Source organism: Nannospalax galili, unplaced genomic scaffold (genome assembly GCF_000622305.1).
Source record: "Nannospalax galili isolate Female #2095 unplaced genomic scaffold, S.galili_v1.0 scaffold305, whole genome shotgun sequence".
NCBI classification, from domain to species: domain Eukaryota; kingdom Metazoa; phylum Chordata; class Mammalia; order Rodentia; family Spalacidae; genus Nannospalax; species Nannospalax galili.
The window spans coordinates 3,414,822-3,441,090 of record NW_008356258.1 but is presented as its reverse complement, the minus strand read 5'-3'; the positions used below and the strand labels follow the sequence as shown (position 1 = coordinate 3,441,090).

Genomic DNA, 26,269 nt, shown 5'->3' with positions numbered 1-26,269 from the left:
GCACACCTTTAATCCCAGCACTTGGGAAGCAGAGGCAGGTGGATCTCTGTGAGCTCAAGGCCAGCCTGGTCTACTTAGAGAGTTCCAGGATAGCTGGGGCTACAGGGAGACCCTGTCTCAAAAAGACCAATTAAAAAAAAAAAAAAAAAAAAAAAAATGCCTGCTAGGTGCTAGGCATTGTCCTAGGTCTTGTGTATATAATAATCTCATTTAGTGTTGAAATAACCCTGTTGGCAGTTGGGGTTTTCCTCCCAAATTTACAGATTAGGCATTTGAGGCTTCGAAAGGTTAACAGAGCTATTAGTGACCACAACTATGATCTGAATTCAAATGAAAGTGAAAAAAGATGAGTGAATTTAAGAAACAAAATAGAAAAAAAAAGTTTAAAGACAGAAACAGGAAACTAGGAAAACAAAGTATATTTTTAAATAACCACAAAAGAAAGCAAAGAAGTTGGTTAGATATGTGTTGTCCTGGAGTTGTAGCCTGAGTTTCTGAGTTCTTTTCTGCCTTCCTGGCAATATAGCAACTTTATATAACAACTTCTCATTCTCAAAAGAAAATATATAAATACTTTCATTCTTTTGTGTAACGCAGAGGCTTAGTGAATAAAGTCTAGATTTGGCATCAAAGGTGCATGTTGATTAATAGAAATTTAGAGATGAATAATAAGAACACTAATTTTAAAAAGCCTTTAGGATGGCAGAGATTAAAGATGTGGCAGTTCAGAAGAATGTCAGCCAGGAATGTTAGTGACAGTGGCATTGTATTATCAGAGCATGCATAGAATTTGTGCATGTGATGATGATGATGGTCATTGCCTGAACAAAGACAGAGAGGAAAACTGGAAATATGTATGTGCAGTGAGAGTTCGATTTCACAAATCTAAAGAAGCATAACTGATGGAAAGGGAATAACTGGTGGGGTTCTGAGTATCAAACTGAGGAGCTGGCTTTCATATTAGACATTGCAGGGAGACAGATGTGTCAAATGGATCTGTTACTTTGTAGTATAATGTAGTGTTTCCTGCCACATGGCAAAAAGAGTAGTGAAGAGTACTAACTTAGGTTGGTCAAGGCTGCTTTGTGGGGATGTGATGTTTGAGCAGAAACTCAAATGCAATGGGGGAGAGTCATGGGAAAGTCAGGGTAAAAACCTTCCAAGCAGAGGAATCAACAAAAGCAAAAACAAGATTGGTGTGTTTGAGGAGGAGTGGTGGAGGGTCTGAAACTGGTACTGGGTTCTGCTGAGGAAAGAATGAAGGAATGGCAGGGAGCTAGCCACTAAGACTGGCATGGCATAGACATGAGAATGACAGGCAGGAGACGAGGAAGTTGCAAGAAGAATACTTCGTGCAGTGCGTTTATTAATACTTTTCAACCATGCTGACTGAACTAACACTTTGTGGTAAGTATATTCACCATTTTAACAGGCCGTATTTCAGAGTATGTAAATTATGAGTTTAATAGAATTGCTTTCTCTTTTTATAGGCAAGCAAAAATCTGAATAATTTCATCTGACACAAAAGGCATTTGTACTTTTGGTGTTAGAACATAATATAGCCTGTCTTGATAACGTAGCCTGTCTGTATAATTAGTACACTAAGACCTCCCTTGTCTGAAGCCATAGCTAGAACAATTAGGCCTGGATGCTTACAGCTTCTCTTGCATTTTTCCTAATTCTTCAGTTTGTTTTTTTTTTTTTTCTAATGGAGAATTGACTAAAACTAAGAATTTAATCCTTCAAAATTAGTAGTAAATATAACTGCTTGACAGCAGGAAAAAAACAAAACTACTGAACATTATAAGCAGTCAATGACCAAAAAATAATGAGTATGAAAGGATATAAGGTACACATAATTCTCTAGTTTCCCAGGACTAAATAAATGGTAACACTGCTTTGTCAACCAATAACAGCCAAGTTATCTTAAACTAGGACTTTTCAGGTCATCAGGCTTAGTAGTGCACACCTATATCTCAGCAACTCAGGAGACCGAGGAAGGAAGATTTCAAGTTCAAGGATAGCCAGGACTACATAGCAAGACACAGTCAAAAAAAGAAAAAAAGGAGGAAAGAAGAAAACAAGAAAGGGAAGGAAGGAAAGAGAGGAAGGAGGGAGGGGAAAGGGAACAGAAAGAACCCGGATCTTCCACAAATAATACATAGTTTCCAAACAGAATTCATCTTTGTTTAGATTAAAAGCAAATGAACTAGTGCTAAATCTTACTTTACAACATGTCTCAGAGGGCTGGGAATACAACTCAATGGTACAGCAGTTACCTAGCAGAGGCATAGGCCCTGGGTTCAATCCCCTATACTGGAGAAAAAAACCAAAAACAAAAACACAAACACTTGTCACACAGATTCACAGTATCTTGACTTAACTGAAGAAATAATGTGCCTATACCAAGGGCAGACTGATAAAAAGACATTGTAACAGAAGTCAATAGGCCCCATGCTGTATTCTAGCCTTACCAAATTCTCAAGATCAGTCAGCACCTCTCTGAAACTAGAGGAATAAGAAAAATAGGAACTGCTTTAATTATCTAACTGAATTATTCTAAAGATCAATATGGGACAACAGAAAGTACTATTTGGTAAGCCTTTAAGCACAACATACATATAACAATAACATATATATAATATGTTATTGTTATATCCTCAAAAAACAGCTATCCTGACTTGAAATCAATAAAAAATTAACTGCTAATCTTTCTCCCTAGTCTAATACATTTCAATAGTGGATCTTATGATATTATGCCAGAATCAATTACAGAACTTTCAAAAAGAAAAAAAATAAGGCCCTGTACCTATCACTATAGATTCAGTGAATCTAAAGCATAGAACTCAGAAGTTTTTCATAAGCTCTCTAGCTAGATTCAGATATACACCCAAAGATAGAACATTTATGGGAGCAGATAAATCAAAATGGGAGCCACTTACGACAACGATTACTACTAAAATTTAGAAACTTCTAACCACTGTTGTATTTCAAGTATACATAGCAAATAAAACCCTTCTTAGTGTTTATTTTCATTTTGATGAGACAAATAAGCTATACTCTAAAATTCTGGGTGGCCAAGTGCAATTCATTTGGTATTATGAATAAAGCTCTCCCTTGTTTCTGTATGTGTTAAGGGTTGATTTATAGATGATATGCCTTTAGACAAACTCAGTCAATCTAGACAGTGTGAGACCTTGATTTGGATGGCTGACTTTACAAAGCAATATAAACACCCTTAATCACTTCAGCATTAGACTTAGCTTCCTCTGAGGCTGGCTAAGATGCACCAGGAGCTGTAATGTCATTGCTGCAGTCAGACATACCTAAAAGTGTGTTAGTCACACAGTAAACATTTCATTTAGAGTGGCAACATCCCACTGACATTCTTACAAATATTTCATAGCATAATTAATTTCTGATCAGAATGTTTTACAAAACTATCTGCAATTATATGAACACCTATTGATTACAAGCAGTAAACAATTCTAAGAAAAAACTCTAATTCAGAAAAGCACTTATACAGAATAATTAAAAATAATTTCATAAAATCACTTAGATATGAAACAATTTAAAAGGAAAGACTGTTAACTTGATTTGGCAGATGAAAAGCCGAGTTAAAGATGGCTAAAGTGAAAATGTTAATTACCTTTGTCTTCACAAAGCCAAGTTCCAAATTAGAACTCAGACCTCTCCCACCCTCAGGGACCTTTAACACTGGGAAGCATAATCTCAGATTTCATTTGCTAAAAGCTAAATGAGTTATTTCTGCTTCCAATCTGTACACTAGTACTTGGAAGATGTCACTAACTATAAAGAGCGTTAGTTAAGCACTAAAGGAAAAGAAGATGGCAATCTAGGCTGGGTTCTGAAAGCACTCTCAGTCTAATCAGGGAGACGGATGCACAAAGAATTACAAGACACCATGATAGGAACTACAATGCAAAGAAATGGGTTTACTCTTGAAATACACTGGTGGGAATATTTTTACATTTTACAAAGAGACTCTATTACCACATTAAGAAAACACAACATGACCAAGTGAGATTTATCCCAAGAGTACAGGGTTGGTCCAATTAGAAAAACTATTAATATACAATGTCTTCACAAATCTAAGGGGTGAGGGGATATGGAGTTTTCTGTACATACACCCAGATGGAGCGTAGCTGACAAACTTTAATGCCTACTCAAAATTAAATACTCAAAGAAATGGTAATACAACTGATAATCTCTCAGCATGTTTGTGTGTGCCCTATAATCCATTATCTTATTTAATAAAGAAATAACAAAAGCATTTCCACTAAGATTGGGGATAAGGTATTCTCACTCAGATTGGGGATAAGGCATTCTCACTATCTCCCCTACTACCTAACATTATACTAGAGGTACTGACCAATACCACCAGTTAAGAGAAACCAAAACAATACTAAAGTTTATCTCTATTTGCAAATAAAACAATATATGCCTGAAAAAAATAAACAAAGAAAAAATAAAACTAACTCAAAACTGAAAGAATTCATTGAAGCAGCAAGATACAAAATAAATACTCAAAAATCAATAGCCTGTAATGTACAACAATAATCAGTAGATATAATAGCAGAGAAAATTCCCATTCATAATAGTGACAAAGATTAAGCACTTAGTAATAAAATAAGCAATGTAGACTGAAGACATGATGCAACAATTAGAAGCACTGGCTGTTCTTGCAGAAGGCCCAGGTTTGGTTTCCAGCACCTACATGGTGGCTAACAACCATCCTTAACTCCAGTTCCGCTGCCCTCTTCTGGCCTCCATAGCATTACACAACATGGGTGCACTTAATGTGAATACAAGGAAAATACATACATAAAATAAAAAATATATATGTGGTAGTCTGGAGAGATGGCTCAATGGTTAAGAGCACTGGCTGCTATTGCAGAAGACCCAGATTTGATTCTCAGCACCCGCATAGTGGCTAAAAGATGGTAATTCCAGTTCAAGGGGATCTGACACCTCTTCTGCCCTCCCCAGACATTGCAACACAGAGGTGCACTTAACATACATGTAGGCAAAACACTCAAACACATAAAATACATTTTTTTAAATTAAAAAATAGGCAATGTGGGGCTGGAGAGATGGCTCAGCGGTTAAGAGCACTGAGTGCTCTTGCAGAGGACCCGGGTTCGATTCCCAGCACCCACATGGCGGCAATGAACTGTCCTTAACTCCGATTCCAGGGGAATCTGACGCCCTCTTCTGACCTCCGCGGCATTGCACGACACGGGTGCACTCACATACATGCAGGCAATACACTCATAACACATAAAATAAAAATAATAAAATATTTTAAAAAGACAATGTGTAAAACCTGTATGAGAAAAACTGAGAAACACGAGAACTGAGCAGAAGGAAAGACACCCCCGACCCTTGAACAGGACAATCAGTGATACGAAACGTATATGCTAGAGCATTCTTTGCAATTGTAAAATACTGAAAACCACTTATATCTATACATACACTAGTGACTAAACTATGCTACATCTAAATCAGGCACGTCCAACCTTTTGACATTGTGAAACAACATAATCGTCTACAAAGTTCATGCTCAAGAACCATTTAATTGAGTTTAAAAATAATCTTGCCAGGCGTCGTGGCACACACATTTAATCCCAGCACTCGGGAGGCAGAGGCAGGTGGATCTCTGTGACTTCAGGCCAGCTTGGTCTACATAGTGAGTTCCAGGACAGCTGGGGCTACAGGGAGACCCTCTCAGAAAGACCAAAAAAAAAAAAAAAAAAAATCTCATGATACTTTAGGTAAATGGATAATTTTGTGTTGGCTGCATGTGTCCCAGGATCCTGAAACTATGCAACTGTGATGTGGAAAAAAATAAAATAAAATGAAATAAAATACAAAGGATGAAGACACTTGCTATGATAGGGAGTGATTCCAGGAAATGAAGTGATCCCATCTCATCCAGCTTCACTTTCTGTGGTCAACTGAGGTCTTAAATTTTATATAAAACTTGCCAGAAATAACAATTTTAAGTTTTAAGTAGCAAGTGATTCTCTACTGTGTAATGTTATCCAATGCTATCCTGTTCTGGCCTACCCAGGATGTCAATCTCCCTGGTCTAGCACATCCAGGCTGTATTTGCTGCCTATCCATTTAGTTATTAGCAGATTCACCACTGGAGCATCACAGTGCTTCTGTTCAAGTAACCCTTATTTTACTTATAAATGACCCAACGCACAAGCGTAGTGGTATTAACAATTAAAACATGCCATAGAGAAGATGTAACGTGGAATGAAATGGTAAAAATGTAATATTCTGAAAGATAAACAGACCACTCACAGAACTTTTGTTAAAGCATCTTGTTATGATTGCTCTATTTTATTTTTGTTCTTAATCTTACTATGCCTAAATCACATGTTAAACTGTAAGAAATGCACAGGAAAAAAAGTGTTATATATTATTGTATATTGCATATAATACATCATGTATGTTATGTGAAGTTTAGTACTATCCAACACTCCAGGCATCTATCAGAGGTCTTAGAACCAATATACTGCAGACAAGGGGGACTGTTGCACTGCACACTGACAAACTATGGTCGGCCTTCTGTATAACAATGAAGGAGGATACAGGAAAGCACACATGAAACAAATGAAATGCAGTAAGCATAAACCCAAAATGAAAGGGAAAGGTTAATCCAAAGGGGCAGCTAAGAAGGGAGTGGAAAGAAGCAGGTAAAGGGGCAGAGAGGGGCCCAGGGGACCTGGCAGGAATCAGCTAGGACTGAGACTTTTCTGGATACATTTTAAAGAAACATTTTATTTATTACTTTTATTTTTATTTTATGTGTATGAGTGTATTGCACATATATGCAAGTGGACCTGTGCCATGCAACGTCTGTGGAGGTCAGAAGAAGGTATCAGATTCCCCTGGAACTAGAGTCATGGACAGTTGTTAGCCACCATGTGGGTGCTGGGAACTGAACCCAGGTCCTCTGTAAAAGCAGTCTTAACCACTGAGTCAACTCTCTAGCCCCTCTGGATACATTTTAAAAGGCTAATTCCAGTCAGATGTGATGGTGCAGGCCTTTAATCCAAGCACTTGGGAGGCAGAGGCAGGTGGATCTCTGTGAGTTCAAAGCCAGCCTGGGCTACATATAAAAAAAAACCCTGACTCAAAAAAAAAAAAAAAAAAAAAAAAAAAAAAAAAAAAAAAAAAAAAAAGAAAAGAAAAACAACAACAAACTAAGTCTGACTCTTAGAACTATAATAATATTCAAATATGCCTGAAAAAATAATTCTAAAGAAAATTAATTATTAATAACCAGAGTGGTAACTCAAAGTGGCATACAAATGTTAACAAATCAATCTGTGTTATAAATAAGGAAGTAGAAAGTTAAGAAAAAAGGGAACAGAATATACACACGGGCATGGTAGTACACACTTGTAACTCCACACTGGGGAGGTGGAGGCAGGAGGAATAGCAGCTGTTCAAGGCCTGTCTCAAAAAAGAGACAGCATGGACACAGATACCGAGAGTTAAGTTTACAACATTATAGAGAGAACTTATAAGAAGGGAGAAATGCTAAAATGAACCCTGTAGTACTGGACTGGAATCAGAGGTGGAAAAATTAACTTGTGGTTTTAATACGGATGTATATATGTGCATTAGTTTTCTAGCTCTGTCCACTGAGGGACCTAGAAATAGTGGTATTCCAGTATCCAGATCTTGGTCCCTAAACACCATTCTCCAATAAAAAGAACAAAGGTTCTTGGGACAAATAGTTGACTTTAACTAGCCAGGGACACACCTTTAACCCTAGCACTGGAAGGTGGGATCTCTGTGAGATTGAGGCCAGTCTGGTCTACAGAGCTAGTTCCAGGTCTGCTGGGGCTACAGTAAACCCTATCTCAAAAAGACTGAAAAAGAAAAGAAAAATAGAAGATGAGCCTAGAATATCTGGTGGTAGAAAATAAGGAAACTTTCTCCAAAAAAATATAAAAAGGAAGCTTATCAAAAGAAAACAGGAGCCGACCTGAAGGAGCCCTTAATTAACCATGCTAGGATAAACTGAGCAACAACAACGAATACAATGCTGGATTTAAGCAGACACACGAAAGCCAGTATTAATGAGTCCATGATATGAACAAATACATAAATGAGCAAACAGAGAAAAAGAAACTTCCTCATAAAAGAATTGCCATTAAAAATACAGAAAGGAAAGCCAGGCATGGTATTGCATGCCTTTAATCCCAGCACTTAAGAGACAGAGACAGGTGGATCTCTGAGATGAAGACTAGCCTGTTCTACATAGAGAGTTCCAGGCTAGCTGGAGCTACATGGAAACTTTGTCTCGGAAAAAAATTAAATAATAAAAATAAATTTAAAAAGGAAAAAAATAGAAATTATTAAAAGGAAGATGAAGAGATGGCATGGTTGTGGAGAACTGTGAAAATCTCATTTCTCCCCAAAATTTGGCCCTCTAATTTTGTGATGGTTACTTGATAATTCTGTAGGTAAGAGCACTTGCTGTGCAAACTCAAAGACCTGGGGTCAGACTCCCAGCACCCATAAAAAAAGCTTGGTAAGAAACCCTGTGTTTAACCCTGTGAATGGTGTGGGGAGTAGAGAGTGACAGAGCAGGACATCCTCTGGTTTTCTGCAAGAGTGCACGGCATGTCTTCACCTATGATGAATTCTCCCCCGCCACCCTGCCCTGTGTGTGTGTGTGTGTGTGTGTGTGTGTGTGTGTGTGTGTGGTGAACACCTGTAATCCCCATAACTTGGGAGGTTGAGGCATGAGGATCTCAAGTTTGAGGGCTGCATGAGCTACAAAGCCAGCTCTAGGACAGCTGGGGATATGTAAGACCTTTGTCTCCAAAAAGGGACAGAGGTGGGGGTTGGGGTGGTGGATAGGAAGCAGAATTATCAGGTAACCATCACAAAACAAGAGGGCCAAATTTTTGGAGAGAAATCATATTTTTCATGGTTCTCCACAACATACCTATCAACTAAAAAGGGAAAGGCAGTAACTTCACAATAGAAAAATTCAGCATACCAACTTAACAAAGAGAGTAAGGAAGACGTATATATTATATTCATGGTGTTTTTGCCAAAAATGTGTATGCTCAACCAATCACATGAAAACAGGGCAAACATGAATTAAACATTCAAAAAAAACTGAGCAGTACTTGTCAAAAAGCATCATTCTGGGGCTGGAGAGATGGTTCAGCAGTTAAGAGCACTGGCTGCTCTTGCAGAAGACCCAGGTTAGGTTCCCAGGACCCACACGGCAGCTAACCGCCTATAACTCCAGTTCCAGGGGATCTGACACCCTCTTCTGACCGCACTGCACAACATGGGTACACTTACATACATGCAAGCAATACACTCATACACATAAAAAAATAATAAAATGTTCTTAAAAGTATCATTTTCATGAAAGACAAGGACTTTTCCATAGAAGAGACTATGGAAAAATAACTAAATTTAATATGGATTTTTTGCCAGAATTCTAAAACAAAACGGGCAGTTGAAAAACCTGAGTTAATTCTAACAAGTTCTATAATTTAATCAATATTATAATAATGCTAATATCTTGTTCTTGACAATTACAGTTACGTAAGATTTCCGCACCAGAGGATGGAGAGAGCTCAGCAGTTAAGAGCACTGGCTGTTCTTGCAGAGGATCCCAGTTTGATTCCCAGCACCCACATGATGGCTGACAACCATTCATCACTCCAGTTCCAGGGAATCCAATGTCCTCTTCTGACCTCCATGGGCACTGCATGTACATGATGGACTTACATACATGCAGACAAAACATTTATACATACAAAATAAAAATAAAAAATGGGGGAAAAGATGTCAGCATCAGGCAAAGTAGGGTGAGGGACATGAGGACACTACCAATTCTGCAACTGTCCTAGAGCCTAAAACTGGAATAAAAGTTTTTTAATAACAGAAATTCTGGTAGAGGAATTACCCTTAGATAGGAGGAAATCTCTTCCACTGAGACAGGAACAGAAGGAGGAAGAAACCTCCAGAGACCATGCAAAGCAGAATGGAAAATGAAAGACAGCTAAGGCGGTTCTATTTTCTTCCTTGTGAAAATGCAGTTACCAACTGTTTCCACATAAAAAAACAGAGCACAAATTGGGAAACTATGCCATGATCATTCATGGTCTAGAAAAAGACCAAATCATCAAGGTAGACAGGAAAACAAAACAAAATTCCTGAGAATTACAGGGATCTGTATTATTTGCATTTTTAAGTGTTGCACTCTTATCTCAGATTTTTTTTTAAGTTATGTTCATTTATAACTTAGATGACTAAATATACACGGGAATGATATTTTAAAAGTTAATGGCTTGTGGTAGAAAGATGGTTCAGTGTACATACTACTCTTGCAGAGGACCCAAGTTCAGTTCCCAACACCCACCATCAGCAGCTCCAAGGGATCTGATACCTCTGGCCTCCATAGGTACTGGCACTCGCACACACATACCCACACACTGACACACACACACATAAAACCTAAAAAAACTTTTAAATACCTAAAAACAAAGTTAGTGATGTATAATTTGTGCTGTATAGCTTATATACATTTTGGGGTGTGATGTCGCACACTTATAATGCAAGCACAAAGGATGATCATCAGTTCAAGGTGGCCAGGCTAGGCTAGTGAGACATGTCTCCAAAAAAAAAAAGGACACATATTTTCTGTTGGTGGCATAGCTCTGTGGTAGTGTGTTTAGCAGTAGCAAGGCCATGAATTCAATGAGTAGCAACCTTCTCTAAAAGATACACGTTTTCTGATCTCTACAACAATTCAGTTATCTTTAAACATTATCTTAAACAGAATAAGAAATTACTACTATAAAACTACTACTAATGTTCAGGCCCTCACAGGCCAGTTACATTGAAGCCAAAAATGTCTTCAGTTATTTCTAAGGCTCGTGTGTCATAATCAGCCACAGGTATTCATTAATTAATAAGTGTAAGGAACAACAGCCTACAAAACAAATTACTAATTAGCATTTATAAAAACACACAATATTACTTGAGGCTTATAAGTCATTTGTAGTTCTTTGGGGTTCTTTAGATTTTTTTTTTAATTAAAAAAATCACTTTGATTTCTATAAACTGAAGAGAGTAATCTACTCAGAGGGAAGACATAAACAAAATTTAATGTGGGAGAATCTAATGAGGATTCTATGCCCTACAACTCCTAAGTGCAGTCAGAGTCTTCTTAGAACCCTAGGAAGAGAGGGTAATAGGCACTAGATCTGTCCGAGTCCCCAAAAATAAGAAACAAAAAACTGTGACTAGCAAAAAAACACAACCCCTGTATTCATAGTCTCTATGATACCACTGAGTCTGAAGTCTCAGACACTTAATACTATAGATCTACAAAGAGAGCTGCTAGACACACAGACATCCTTATTTGAGCTTTTTAAACTAACATGCTCATATACCACAGGAGGTCTGAAATGGAACATGCCCAGGCCAAAGAAGAGAGACATGAGCAGGACAGACACAGCATACCATACAAAATGTGAATTTAGATTCTTCTTAATAAAGTATATTATGGCATCTAAAGCAAAATTCATCTGAATAAAACAACATACACAAGTCCTCAAAGAAATTTATTGATTTAAAAAAAATAATAAAATGCAAGTCTTCAACCAGAAGTGCTGGCATTACATGGTTCACACCTGCAATGCCAGCACTTAGGAGGTGGAGGCAGGAGGATCAGTGAGTTCAGTGTCGTCCTCAGCTTCATAGCAAGTTCAAGGCCACCCTAGGCTACAAGAGACCTTGTCTCAAAAACTGAAAAATAAATAATTAATCAAATACGCAAGTCTTCAAAAAGAAATGTCTCAAGAGTTATCTTTTGTAGGAATACTTAACAACAACAAAACTGTTTGAGAAACACTACAAATGGTATCAAGGAGGTACAGGGGGTAAATTCAGAGTGCAAAGGGAAGACAGTAGAAAGGTCTGGGCTTGCCCTGATCTGACTTTAATTTCTTTAGAATTTGATATTCCAGATACTGATAACCATGCTAAAGATTAAAGAGTGGCTCTATTTCTAGCTGGGCATGGTGGTGCATGCCTTTAATTCCAGCACTTGGCAGGCAGAGGCAGGCAGATCTCTGTGGTTCAAGGCCAGCCTGGTCTACATAGTGAGTTCCAGGACAGCTGAGGCTACAGGGAGACCCTGTCTCAAAAAGACAAAAAAAAAACAAAAAAAAAGAGTGACTCTATTTCTTTGAGAAATTTCTTTTCTCATTCTGATAAGTAGTAAGAAAAAAGTAAGGCTTATTTTGACTTCACATTTAGAATTAATTTTCAAGTAGAATTGACTAATTCACAATTTTAAAAAATGGGAGTTAAAATATACACCAACTCCATTCTATAACTTTGCATGTTCAGAGTTGAAAATAATAACCAAAATATAGATGTTTTCCTGTCAAAATAACTTAAAATAATTTTGTTTTCTATGACAGTTTTCCTAAAAGAAAAAAAATTTTCCTTACTGTCCAACGTGAATTACATTGAATTGAAAATGTCTTATCAAACAACATGTTCAAAACATATTATATTCCCTTTCATAAATAGAATAACCAAATAAAAATAATACATAATTTCTTATACTTTTGTTTTTGTATTAACAACTATCTGGTTAACTGTTTTGACAGACATCTTTAAGTCCTTTTACAATCTAATAAATTAAGCTCACGTTGCTTATTAAAATAAAAACATATCAATCTAGAACTTCAGAACTAAAAAGGTTTGACCAAATATAGTAATTCTTAATTATATGCCTATAAAGAGAAATTGAAATGTTAACCTATCAGATACTCAACAACAACCATTTCTACCACCATAATCAATTGTGTGTGTGTGTGTGTGTGTGTGTGTGTGTGTCTGTCTGTCTGTCTGTCTGTCTTTTTGAGACAGGGTCTCCCTGTAGCCCCAGCTGACCTGGAACTCGGCATGTAGATCAGGCTGGCCAACTCAAGAGAGATCTGCCTGCCTCTGCCTCCCAAGTATTGGGACTAAAGGCATGTGCCACCACGCCTGGTCTCACCATAACCAATTTTTAAAATTGGTAATAAAATTAACTGTTTGGAAAAGGTTTTCCCCCTTCAGACTGTGCTATAGAAAAACAAACACAAAGTGAAATGATAGGACTCTCAAAACTAAATTACTCTCTGAAAAAGAAACTAGCTATAAATAAAATCCCAAATTATTCAGTGCAGTGTGGCCCCCTTCTTCGTGGATGGCTTAGCTGGGTTCCAGCGCATTAGTAGTGAAGTCAAACAAGTTCCAGCAATACTATACTGTTTGGTATTTGCTATAACTGATTTTTTTCCCCAAGATCCAATAGCTTAGTTGTTACTTGGTATTATATGAACTGTTTTTCTCCCTTGGTAATAGATAATTGGAAAGTTACTCCATTACTAAGTTCCCTAAACCATAACAAATCAACCCCCTCAATGTTTTTTTTTCAGTGGAAAAGAGCTAATGGTAAATACTGTAAGTGTACAGCTTAATACAGATACAGATCATCGCATAGAAAAATATTCATACCAACCATCTGTAATTCCAGTTCCAGGTGATTTGATGCCCTCTTCTGGCCTCTGTGGGCACTGCATACACATGGTGCACCTACATGCATGCCACCATACATTCATACACATAAAATATGCATTTTTAGCTGGGCATGGTGGCCCACACCTATAGTCCCAGCACTGGGGAGGCAGAGGAAGGCAGATCTCTGTGAGATCAAGGCCAGCTTGGTCTACATAGTAAGTTCCAGGCCACTCGGGGCTACAGGGAGACACTGTCTTAAAAAAACCCCAAACCAGTAGTAATAATAATAATAAATATTTTTAATTGCTATAAATGGTTGGGCATGGTGGTACATTCTTTTAATTCCAGCACTCAGGAGGCAGAGGCAGGCAATCACTGTGAGATTGAGGCTAGCCTGGTCTACATAGAGTTCCAAGTCAGCTGGGACTACAGAAGACTCTGGCTCAAATACCACCCCCGCCCCCACCACACACATGAATAAATCAGTAAATGGGGGAGAAGAGAAAAATCTCCCTTACAAATTATTTCCAGAAAGCTTATATAAACATTCCTCCCCTTAAGGAAGTAGAGCACAATTTTCCACTCTCCAACTGTGCACTACAGAGAGATTTTCTTTTATAAAGGGCAATATTCACAGGGAAATGGGTAAAAAGTGTAAATCTACAGTGGACAAACCTGACACACGTCGAGCTAGGTTGACAGTAATCAAGGTTAGCATCAAGAGAGCAGTCATATTGACAGTATGTGCTTTGGATAGAGGGTGACTAGAATGCCTCTTTCTCTCTGTGGTCTTTCTCCCAAAAGCACAAGACTCAGGCTACTGATAAGAAAAACATCACGGGGCTGGAGAGATGGCACAGCAGTTAAGATCACTGACTGCTCTTGCAGTAGACCCGGGTTCGATTCCCAGCACCCACATGGCACTACGAACTGTCCTTAACTCCAGTTCCAGGGGAATCCGAAGCCCTCTTCTGACCTCCGCGGCACTGCACTACACGGGTGCACTCACATACATGCAGGCAATACACTCATACACATAAAATAAAACTAATAATAAAATATTAAAAAAAGAAAAACATTACATAAACATCTGTAGAAGGATATAAAAGGGGCCTTAGTCATTGGCAAAATTGTCAACTTGTCAAATATGGAAATCTGAAAACTGTCAAACTCAAGAGAAGACCTGATGGCTGAATGAATTTCTGGAACAGAAAAAGGACGTAAGGGGAAACTGAGGCAGTGTGAATAAATATGGATTTTAGTGTCATACTGATGAAGTGTGTCAATAATAGGGAAGCTGAGTCTGGAATATTTGAGTACCTCTATATTAACTCTACAGTAATTCTGTAAATTTAACCTTCCACAAATAAAAGTTCATTATAAATAACCTAAGAATATTCAGTTACTTTTATATAACTATTAATAATTTTTTGCTGTGTGTTTAAGAAACCAGAAATTTGGTCTGCAATTTAACTATTATATGTATAACAATTCATATTCAAAATCTTGTATTACAAAAGCCTATGATCTGAAATGTTTAATTCCACAAACTTACAAATTTAATGAGCCAGTATTTTGGTGTCAAGATTCTAAACTAGGTCCTAGGGATTCAATAAGGAGCCAAAAACTGAAAACAAGATTTCTCTCTACCGTCTTGGAGTCTGTAGGCCTTTAAAAAGAAAGCAATCTTGCAATCAAATAAATAAATGTAATTTACAACTGTGAAAATGTATAGATGTCATTACTTTATTCTGGGAGTTTAGAATATTTTAAGCAAAACTTCATTCAGCTGAGATACGAAGGATGACTAGAAGCTAAGAGCTAAGGTGAACAAAAAGAAAGAATGGTTCTGACAAAGAGAACACATGTGAAAAAACCGTAGAAACAGGAGAGCACAGCAGCCAAAGCGTGAGAAGCTGAGTGAGTAAGGGGGCTGCTGCAGAGACAAGATCTGAGTTCCACCAATCCCCGACTGGCGTGGTGGGAGAGAACCTTCACATATGTGTCCTGGCATGTGCACCAGCACACACATAATAGATGATAGATAGATGATAGATAGATGATAGATAGATAGATAGATAGATGGTAGATAGATGATAGATAGATAGGTAGATAGATGATAGATGATAGATAGATGATAGATAGATGATAGATAGATGATAGTAGATAGATAGATAGATAGATAGATAGATAGATAGATAGATAGATAGATAGATAGATAGATAGATAGATAGATAGATAGATAGATAGATAGATAGATAGATAGATAGATAGATAGATAGATAGATAGATAGATAGATAGATAGATAGATAGATAGATAGATAGATAGATAGATAGATAGATAGATAGATAGATAGATAGATAGATAGATAGATAGATAGATAGATAGATAGATAGATAACCGGGCATGATGATACACGCCTTTGGATCCTAGCACTCGGAGACAGAGGCAGGTGGATCTTTGTGAGTTCAAGGCCAGCCTGGTCTACATAGTGAGGTCCAGGCCAGCTGAAGCTACAGGAAGACCCTGTCTCCCTGTCTCAAAAGATGACAAAAAGACAAAAACAACAACAACAAAAAAAAACCCATAAAAATAAATAGATAAATAAATACATACATAAGGAGAGACAGCTCAGTGATTAAGAACACCAGCTGCTCTTGCAGAGGACGTGGATTCCATTCCCAGTGCCCATACCGAGAGGCTCATAACCACCTCTAAGTCCATCTCCAGGGGTTCTGACACCCTCTTCTGGCTTCTGTGGACACAGGCACACACATAGTGCACTTAAAGACAAACAAGAACACACACACATAACCATAAATAAAAAATGTAATAAAACATTTGTAAAGGACCAAGGAGGCTAGCGTGAGTGGAGTTTCACAGAACATGACACAAGACGAGGCTGAAGAATTCTATCTCTGTTAAAGACTTTTATTTTTACTCTAAAAGCAATGGAAAGTCACAAAAGGACTAGGGGAGAGAGCAACAAAGAGCATGTTTCAAAAGAAATTTCTGCTCAAGATGAGTAACAGATTAGAGGAGCCAAAAGCAGACAAAACGGAGTCTACTGGAGCCTGGCATGGTGGCACACTCATTTAACCCCCACACTTGGGAAGCAGAGGCAGGCAGATCTCTGTGAAACCAAGACAACCTGGTCTACAGAGCAAGTTCCAGGCCAGCTAGGGCTATAGGAACAACCTGTCTCAAAAAAAGGGGAGGCTCTTATACAAGCTTTAGACAAGGAGACAGTGGGAGCAGGAAGAGTACATTCAAGAACCATTAGAAAGAAAGAGTCATAAAATCTACTGACACATTTGACATTATCAGGGAGAGGATGTAAGGATCATTCCACACTTTTGAGATTTTATGCTGACAGATATGTGACCACTCACTGCAACAGGAAGAAAGAGAAACAACATGTTGGAAGGTTAGAGAGGAAATCTTTGAGACATCTATAAGGTACCTGAGAGAGGGTGTCAACAGCAAGATGTACAGATCTAGAGGTAAAGGGCAGCAGAAAGCACATGCTCTTAGAAAAGCTGACAGCTTCAGCCTAGAAAAGGAGCTAACCATATAACCCCCAAGTATGCAAGAAAAACATTAGACTTTGACCATCTGGATTTGGTTAAAAAGTGGAGAACACAGCTCTACTTCATCAGCTAAAATAAAACTGTTAAGCGCCATGGGGAAACAAAATTTTCAAATGGTTCCATAATATACTAATTATGCTACCATGTACAACAGTTCAAAGTTTTAGAGGAGCTGGAAAAATGTTGTTAGAAATGTACTGTACTGTCCTAAAAGGCAAGCACCAGTCACAAGTGCCCACTGGGCCCTGACAGGTGGCTGGTACAACAGAGAAAGTAAACTTTTTTATATAATTTGACTTCAACTAACTTAAACAGGCACATATGGTTAGAGGCACATGAACTGGAGAGGTTTAGCATCCTCATATATTTCATTTGATCCTCCATTACATTCTGAATTAATTGGGAAGGTACCTCAGGCCTGGGGATATGGGCGACTGGAAAGTACAAGAAATTTCCATTTCATCTGCTTATGATTTGAAATTGTGTTTCAAGAATATACAGTATAAGGCAGGCAAGACAGCTCAGATAAAGGTATTTTCTGCCAAGCCTGACAACCTGCATTTGATACCCAGAACCCACATGGTGGAAGGAGAGAATGGACTCCCAAAAGTTTCCTCTGACTCCACCAAGTGCCACGGTACATGCAGGAGTACACACGCCATGAGTGCGTATGCGCGCATGCACGCACGCACGCGCGCACACACACACAAATTTAAAAATTCTGAAGAATATTCAGCAAAGGGGAAAGAAGTGATGGAGAAGGGAAGTGGGATTGGATATGAACAAGTACAATGATTGATGTATGAAAATGTCACAATGAACCCATGTGCACCTACACACATGATCACGGACACACACATAAACAAATAAAACCTCATAGACAGTAAAGGGGATAAAAAAACACATCTTCACAGAAGACTTGAGCAATTACCAGTTTTATTTACAGAGCCCAAAATACTCTGAAAAGTTTTGTCTTCTGCAAGAGAATGTGATTTTTTCTAATAATGAGTTATTGTAGACTGGGGACATAGCTCAGTGGCAGGGCATCTGCTTAACATGTGCAATGCCCTGAGTTCAATCCCCAGCACAACTGAAGATAGAAAGATGAATTAATAAAAGAAACAAACAAAGCAAACAATTATTCAGATTCTAATGAGTAAACTGACAAAGCCAGGAAAGAACCTTCAACTTTACCATACCTAGATATAAACTGTCAATAGTAACAGAATTCCAAAGCAGACTCGGAACAGTATTCACCTAAATAAGTACGTTTGCTAACGGAGAAAAAGTAGTACATAAAGAGACCATGGGCTGGAGCGATGGCTCAGTGGTTAAGAGCACTGGTTCTTGCAGGGGACCCCAGTTCTGTTCCCAGAACCCACATGCTGGCTGTAACTCCAGTTCCTGGGGATCCAATACCCTCTTCTGAGAAGCCACTAAAACCATTGCATGTACAGGGTGCACTTACTCATATACATAAAAAAAATTTTTTTAAAAATAAAAAGAAAAGAGACTGCATACTCTTTCTTCCAAGTCCAACCACTAATGAACTACAATACCTGCTAATGACCATTGTAAAAGTTTACGAGAAATGGAGGAAAGGGGAATAAGATATGGAAGAACAGTAAAGGAATAAAAGAGAATACATGGACACAGAGAGAGAGAGAGAGAGAGAGAGAGAGAGAGAGAGAGACTGAGAGACAGAGAGAGAGACAGAGAGAGACACAGAGAGAGAGAGAGAGAGAGAGAGAGAGAGAGAGAGAGACTGAGAGACAGAGAGAGAGACAGAGAGAGACACAGAGAGACAGAGAGAGAGACACAGAGAGACACAGAGAGACAGAAACAGAGAGACACAGAGAGACAGAGACACAGAGAGATAAGAGACAGAGAGACAGAGACAGAGAGACAGAGACACAGAGAGACAGAGATACACACAGAGACACAGAGACATAGAGAGAGACAGAGATAGAGACACAGAGACAGAGAGACAGAGAGAGAAGCAAATTTATATCTACTTCCACGAGAAAAACCTACCAGCTACTACTCTATAGGCCTTCAAATTCACTTTCTGTCATACATTTCAATATGACATTCAAGTAGGTGTTCATCTCCTAAAGAGTAACAGAGGAAAAGATCATTTCTTAATATCTGATAGAAAATCAGATGATATAACTCCAACTCATTCCAAAAAGTTTATACTGTAAGTATTGTAGAAGCTATCTACAGTCACATACCTATGATAAAATCCTGGTTCCACCTAGTGTTAATCTGAGCAGATTATTTTAACTTCTGATGGCCCTTTAGTTTCGGTCTCTTCACCTATAAAAATGGAGCTGGGGGGATAGTTGTGTAAAGCACTTAGCATTATGCACATAGGAAGCAAACAAATATAATTGGCTTAATTAAGTCCTTACCTTACAAGGAAACTAGTTTAACATAATTTTTTCTTTACTAAGCTAATTGACTGCTCTCCTAAAATTTGGATGCTACACTGAGGAAAGTTATTTATGAATGGAAGAAACTGGTTACTTTAGACCAAAGGTGTACAGACCACACTAACTTTCTAACACTGTATAAAACAAGTTTTTAAACTTTAGAACTTCAACTTCCAATCAACAAACACTATATAACCAAATCAGTAAATAAATACATACTCTAAGATTTACATTAAGCTTGAAAAGCTCCTAAGAAACAATTCTGTGTGTGTGTGTGTGTGTGTGTGCGTGTGTATGTCTGTGTCTGTGTTTCAATGTTTCATTCTGAGGTGTTTCCGGTGGGTTGGTAATGCTTAATTTATATTAAATAGTAATAAACCCATCAATGTGAAAACCCGCTGCACAGGCAAAGCAATGGGCACTGCCTGCTATCCCTAAAAATAAACCTCAAAACCACAAATCAGGAACTAAGTTGGCAGTGTCAGTTCCTTCTATAAGTCCAGGAAGGAATTTAGAAATACTGGTCTGAAGTAGAGATTTCAGTACCACACTGTAATCCCTGCATACCACTCTCCTCAGCCCCCAAATAAGTCATTTGCAGTTTGGGAAAATAACAGTTCCACAAATAAACTGTTTCTGTTGACTTCAACTAGACACTGTCTAAGCAGTGGTTTTTAATCTGGCTGCATGTTATATATGTCTTCCGAGAATTTAGTGAAAGAATGCACATTTGTCCCCAGAAGAAACAGAAACACTCATACAAAACTTTGCACATAATTTTAGGGGTAGTGATAAAGAGAACCCTGAAAAATCACTGAAGCCTAGACTGAGGTCCTAATGCAGGATTGAGGCTAGTCTTAATTCAAGAAAATTAATTTATCATTTTCAAAAAGGATAGGCTAGAGGGCTGGAGAGATGGCTCGGCAGTTAAAAGCACTGGCTGCTCTTGCAGAGGAGTCAGATTCGAATCCCAGCACCCACGTGGCAACTAACAACCATCTATAACTCCAGTTCCAGGGGGTTCTGACACCCTCTTCTGACCTCCATGGGCATTGCATGGCACAGGTGAACGTACATACATGCAGGCAACACACACACACACACATAAAATAAAAATAAAGTATCTTAGGCTGGGCATGGTGGCACATGCTTGGATCCCAGCACTCGAGAGGCAGAGGCAGGAGGATCTCTGTAAGTTTAAGGACAGTCGGGTCTACATAATGAGTTCCAGGCCAGTTGGGGCTACAGGGAGACCCTGTCTCGAAAGAAAAGAAAAGAAAAGAAAAGAAGAGAAGAGAAGAGAAGAGAAGAGAAGAGAAGAGAAGAGAAGGGAAGAGAAAAGAAAAAGAAAAGAAAAGAAAGAAATTAATTAAAAATAAATAGATAAATAAAATATCTTTTAAAAAAGGATGGGCTGGTGAGATGGCTCAGGGGTTAAGAGCACTGCTGTTCTTGAAGAAGACCTGGGTTCTAGTCCCAATACCCACATGGAATCTAACACCCACCAATAACTCCAGTTCCAGGGGATCCGATGCTCTTTTCTGACCTCCCTGGGCCTTGCATGCATGTGGTGCACTTACATACATTGTAGGTAAAACACACATACATATAAATTAATTAATTAAAAATTTAGCTGGGTGTGGTGATGCATACCTTTGATCCCTGCAGATCTCTGTGAGTTTGAGGCCAGCCTGGACTACACATAGAGTTCCAGGCCAGCTGGGGCTACAGGGAGACCTTGTCTCAAAAAACAAACAGAACCAAAGTAGCTGAGGCAGAAACTTTAATCCAGAATATAGGAGTGGAAATATTCTGTTTTCCCAGGTAATGAGTGTTAGACTTTGTGGTTAGGAGTCTTGGTCACATTGAACAGGAACAAAAACCAAAGCAAATAAAGAAAAACTGGACAAAAGCGAGTGTAATTAAAACAGCCCCCAAAATAAGAATCGGCAGTACTTGAAAAGAGCTGCAGTGGACAACCAATTGCTGCAGCCTCCACGGAGGGCTGATCAATGTCATCAATCCAGTGCACCTTTATCAAGAAACCGGGAAACGTTAACACACCCTTGCAGCGGTGAATGCACAGGTGGATGAAAAGTCCTACAATTCCTTTTCTTATCAAATAAAGAACTGAGTAAGTATACTTCAGAGGCAATACAGGAGGAACGAGAAAGCGAAATCCTCAAACAAGAGCTGCAGGGAGTGTAAAGTACAAACTTTTTGAGATCACAGGACTCAAGAGGAAGATAAGAACAAAGCAAAGGAAGCAATAACAGGGGGAAAGTCTACAAAGGAAAAAGAAAAAGAGCTTTCCCTTTCCTAGACACGTAAACAGCAGGAACTTGGCAGAAGAAGGGAGCCGAGCACAGGGCCACGATTTCCTTCTCCAGACTCCAGCATTCCTTGGCCGCCCTCAGCGGCGCACAGGCTGGGGACACTCGGCCGCCAGGGCTCCTCCCCGCACCAGGGTCAGGCCACTTCTGCGAGGGACTGTCGCTCCCTCCCTTCCCCTCGTAGCGGGAGAGAGGAAGTGGGGGGCGCACGCGGGAGGAGGAGGAAGGTGCGACAGCAAAGCTGGAGGCGGCCGAGCCGCACAGAGCCCACCTGGACTCTGAAACCGTCCCCCCCAGAGCCTGCAGGGCCCGGAGGGTGCCGCCCCTGGACTCTGGGACACAGTCAGCGGGACAGAAGGCTGACGTGACACGTACTAGGGATGGATGTGCCTGGGAACCAGTCCAAGGCGGGGAAGCCGGAGGCACAGTGCTGGCCACCTCCAGCCATCCTTCCCGCCCGCGGCTCCGCCCTCACCTGTCGGTCCGCCGGGAGGCGCGCAGCACGGTCGCCGGCCCTCGGGAATCGCCTCGGCCCCGGGCAGAAGCGAGCGGAAGTGCGACCCGGAGCCTCTCCAGCGTCCCCTCCCCCACCCACCTCGGCCGCCCGGGGGCGGGGAGCAGCTGCAGCTGTCACAGGTTCCCACCGACCAACCGCGGAGGACACCAGCAGCCACGACCTCTCCACCCGGCCTCCGGCGCCAGCACCCGGAGCTTCGGAGCCGGAAGTGAGGAGACCGGAAGTAGCGGGGTCCTGGGCCCTGGGACGGCCTCTCTCTCCTGAAACCGAGCTGGACGCCGCCACGTCTCGGTGGTGTGAGCGCGCCTCCCCCGGGACTCCGCTCGCCCCGCCTCCGATCCCGCCCCCACCGCGGCCCTAGCAACCACATCCGGGGCTCCGCGGCGGCCGTTGCCGGGGTAACCTGGCTGTGGCTGGGGCAGGGAGGAGCTTGCCGGGCTCCGGGGGCGGGCGCGGCATCCCTAGCTTGCCGCGCGCGGGGCTCCGGGCATCCCCAGTCCTCTTCCCACGCCTTCCCTGCCCCAGCGTCCGGCGTCCGCCGCAGCCCGGAGGAAGGAGGTGGCCGTAACTCCGCCAAGCCACCGCCGAGGAGCCCAAGCTTAGCCACCCGAGAGCTCGGAGAAGGTTATTCCAGCGGCGCGGGAGGGACGCGGGAGGGATGGAGCGCAAGTGCAGAGAAAGCTGCAGACAGCCGGAGCCTTCCCCCTCGCTTCCCCAGTTGCTGCGCTGCACAGTCCCGCTCCGGCCACCGCGCTCGTGCAGCGTCTTTGCAGAAAGACCGGACCCCAGCGCCCCGCATTCGTGAGCTCGCCATGGTGCTGTTTCTGAGCTCTCCTGCTCGGCTCGCTCTCTGACAGTGGACCCGTAGTACTTTTTTGTTTTGCACATGACCGAGCTCTGCTTTCTTTGCCCCCGTCCCGGTTACTTGAGTAGATCACCACCCTGTCCCCTCTCTCAGAGCTCTTAGTTATTTACTACTACTTGTACTTCGAGAACCTGCAGGAAGGTATTTGCCCTATTCCTTCAGAAAAGTTACTCTCAATGGTGCTTGGCCTAACTGAATTTATTTACCTGCGGTGCGTGCAGTTAGTCCATCCACACAGGTATTGCGTCAAACTGTCAGTTACTTTATCTTTGACAGCGTTGGATGCTGATTTTCATTCTTACTTCGCTTCGCTTGTCGAAAGCATTATCTGACTTTTTTTTTTTTTTTTGGTGGCAGGTTCTCACTATGTTGTCCTGACTGGCCTAGAATTGGCGGTGCAAACCAGGCTGGCCTCAAACTCAGAGTTTGCCTCTGCCTCTCAAGTGCTGGGATCAAAAGGCCTGCGTTACTATGACACTATGCCCTGCTAGCTGACAATTTTTAATGACAAGGTGCACACAGCACATTTCCAAGGAGTTTCAGTATAGTAAAATATTCCTTTACAGATATCTTCACCAGCCTTATGAATAGTAAATACCTGTGACACTACACGTGTTTCAGATGTAACAGTATTGTTTTAGATCTCCAGCAGAAACAGTATTGACATCCCCAAACATAAATCTTGTATAGAGAACACTTCCCTTCCTAATTTTTCTGCTAGGTGCCATCCTCTTTAGTCTTCGCCATTATTAATCTAGTGCTAACTACTGTTCTTATTGTGTAGGAACTGAGTAGTTACAAAACTTTAGCTAAGTGCAAATGTTATTCTCAGGGTCTCTGAAGAGTGACTTGAAAAAGATCTAGTAATGTCCAGCTGTGTTTGAATGGTGTGGTAAAATAAGTGCTTAACAGAGCTGGGCATCTTCATAAGAATTCCTGATGCTGTATGCAGTTTGGGGATATTTAGCATCTTGCTTTGCTTATTTCCCCTTAGCAGGATAGTTTCTTTGGCAACTCCTGAGGGTTTTGATGTTGATTCTAATGAACTTGGAACTGCTTGAAGCTAATGTTAATTTCTCCTTGATGAAGATGCTGTTGGTTGGTTATTCCAAGCATTCATTAGTCCAGTGAGGGTCTGGTACTGTACATGATTAATCCTCATTCACAGTATTATGATAAACAAGGATATAATGGGATTGATGTTTGCATGATTTCTACGGCCCCAAGGGAAATACAAATGTGGACCCACCCTAAGAAAACACTGAAAGCTACTTCAGCTGGTGATGGAAAATTGCAAAAACTTCTGTACATTCTTTGGAATGATGTGAGCAGAAGCTAGTGTTCTTTGGATTTAGGACAATATTTCCTCTTTACCTCTGCCTCTCCCTCTCTCTTTCTCCTTGAGAGTTGAGATTATAGGCGTAAACCACCACATCTGGCTTGAAGGATAACATTTAATGTTATGAAGAAAATTCTATGATTATAATTAGTAAAAATAAAATAGGAAACTATATGTTAACAAATACTGAAACTTATATGCTAGGAGAGGCTCACAGATATTCCTATAATACTCAGTGCTGAATAATTGAACATATTAAGCCTCCAGATAGGTAGGGTGCAAAGTAAAGGTGTACAGTGCAAGTTAGTAGGACTTATTACTTTAAAAAGGCTTGATAGCAGGTACCTGTACAACTTTATTCAGTTATGTTGTAAATTACACTTGATGAGCTTAGTGATATTAAGACTCTAAGCAGGAGAGTCCTTTAATGCTTTTATTGTGAAAACAGGGGAAACATCATATTACTTTAATATTACTTTTCCACTCAAACCTCTGGTTGGCCTTGGCATTCTGAATAAATTCAAATCCCCTACCATAGCATTCAAGGCTTGCCAAGGTCTGTCCCAGGTCTTGCTTTCTGGTATATAAAGTGTATAGTGAAGCAAATCAGCACTCTGTATATCTAGAGAGAGTGCTCATTTAGCTGGCTACTGACCATATCAATTGATCCACAAGGGTGTGATTACATAACTGCTTAGTAGGCTCCACACTGCCCTGTCATTTCCCTCTTCCTTGTTTCACTGTCTAATCTTATCTGCAGGAGTGTTTTCACATCTCTCCTTTCCTATCACATCCCTGTTCACCCTTTATAATTGAGCACAGCTACTGCTTCCATTAGAAACCCATTTTTTTCCAGATATGATGGGACATATTTTTAATACCAGCATTTGGAAGGCAGAGAGAGGTGAGTTCAAGATCAACCTGGTGTACACACGGAGTTTTAGACCAGCCAGGACTACATACTAAGATCCTGTCTCAGAAAAGAAAAAGAAAAAAGAAACCCATTTTTGGTCCTCGCTGTGGGAATTCATTTTTTCCACCTCTTTAATCCCACAGCCCCACAACCCATGATTTAAACCCCAGATTTTGTCTGCCTCTGCTTATCTGTTTCTCCTGATCCTTTTTAAAAAACAGTTTTTTAACCAGAGATGGAATTAGGTTTGTGTGTCAAGCACCTTTACGCACTGAGCAATCTCATTGACCACCCTATGATCCTTTGTGGCAGACTAAACTTGGATTCATTTTATTCTTTTACAACCAGCAGGAAACTACCACTTCTTGGGTCACAGAAATATCTGCTGCACACCAGGAAAATTCCAGAATGCCAGCAACTACTACTATATAGAGTAGTGTATGGGTGCGATTAAGTAGACATAGTATTTGTCTAGTTATGAAAGACAAAAAGTGAATTCTTTCTTCAGTTTGGGAAGTGATTGAGCTTCTACAGAAAGCTGTAAAGTGCTGACAAGAGGAGAACAGGTGCCACCCAGAAACTCTGAACGGGAAGACAGCCTGCCTTGACTCCTAGTTCCCTCTCTCTTCCTCTCCCTCCTCCCCCTCCCCTCCTCTATATACATAGATTTTATATATAT

General features: G+C 40.3%; 1 protein-coding gene across 4 annotated transcripts in view; it reads right to left on the bottom strand.

Annotated features, from left to right (window-relative positions):
• Arfip1 (ADP ribosylation factor interacting protein 1) overlaps window positions 1-22,697 on the bottom strand; it is a 90,901-nt gene extending 68,204 nt beyond the window's left edge. The window contains exon 1 of one of the 4 annotated variants that reach the window (XM_017803539.2): window positions 22,552-22,697. The gene's annotated coding sequence lies outside the window, so the exon portion shown is untranslated. Of the gene's footprint in view, window positions 1-22,431 lie in introns of all 4 variants that reach the window. The other 3 variants (XM_008854264.3, XM_008854263.3, XM_017803540.2) reach the window with 3 other exon arrangements.
• Window positions 22,698-26,269: the final 3,572 nt, after the last annotated feature.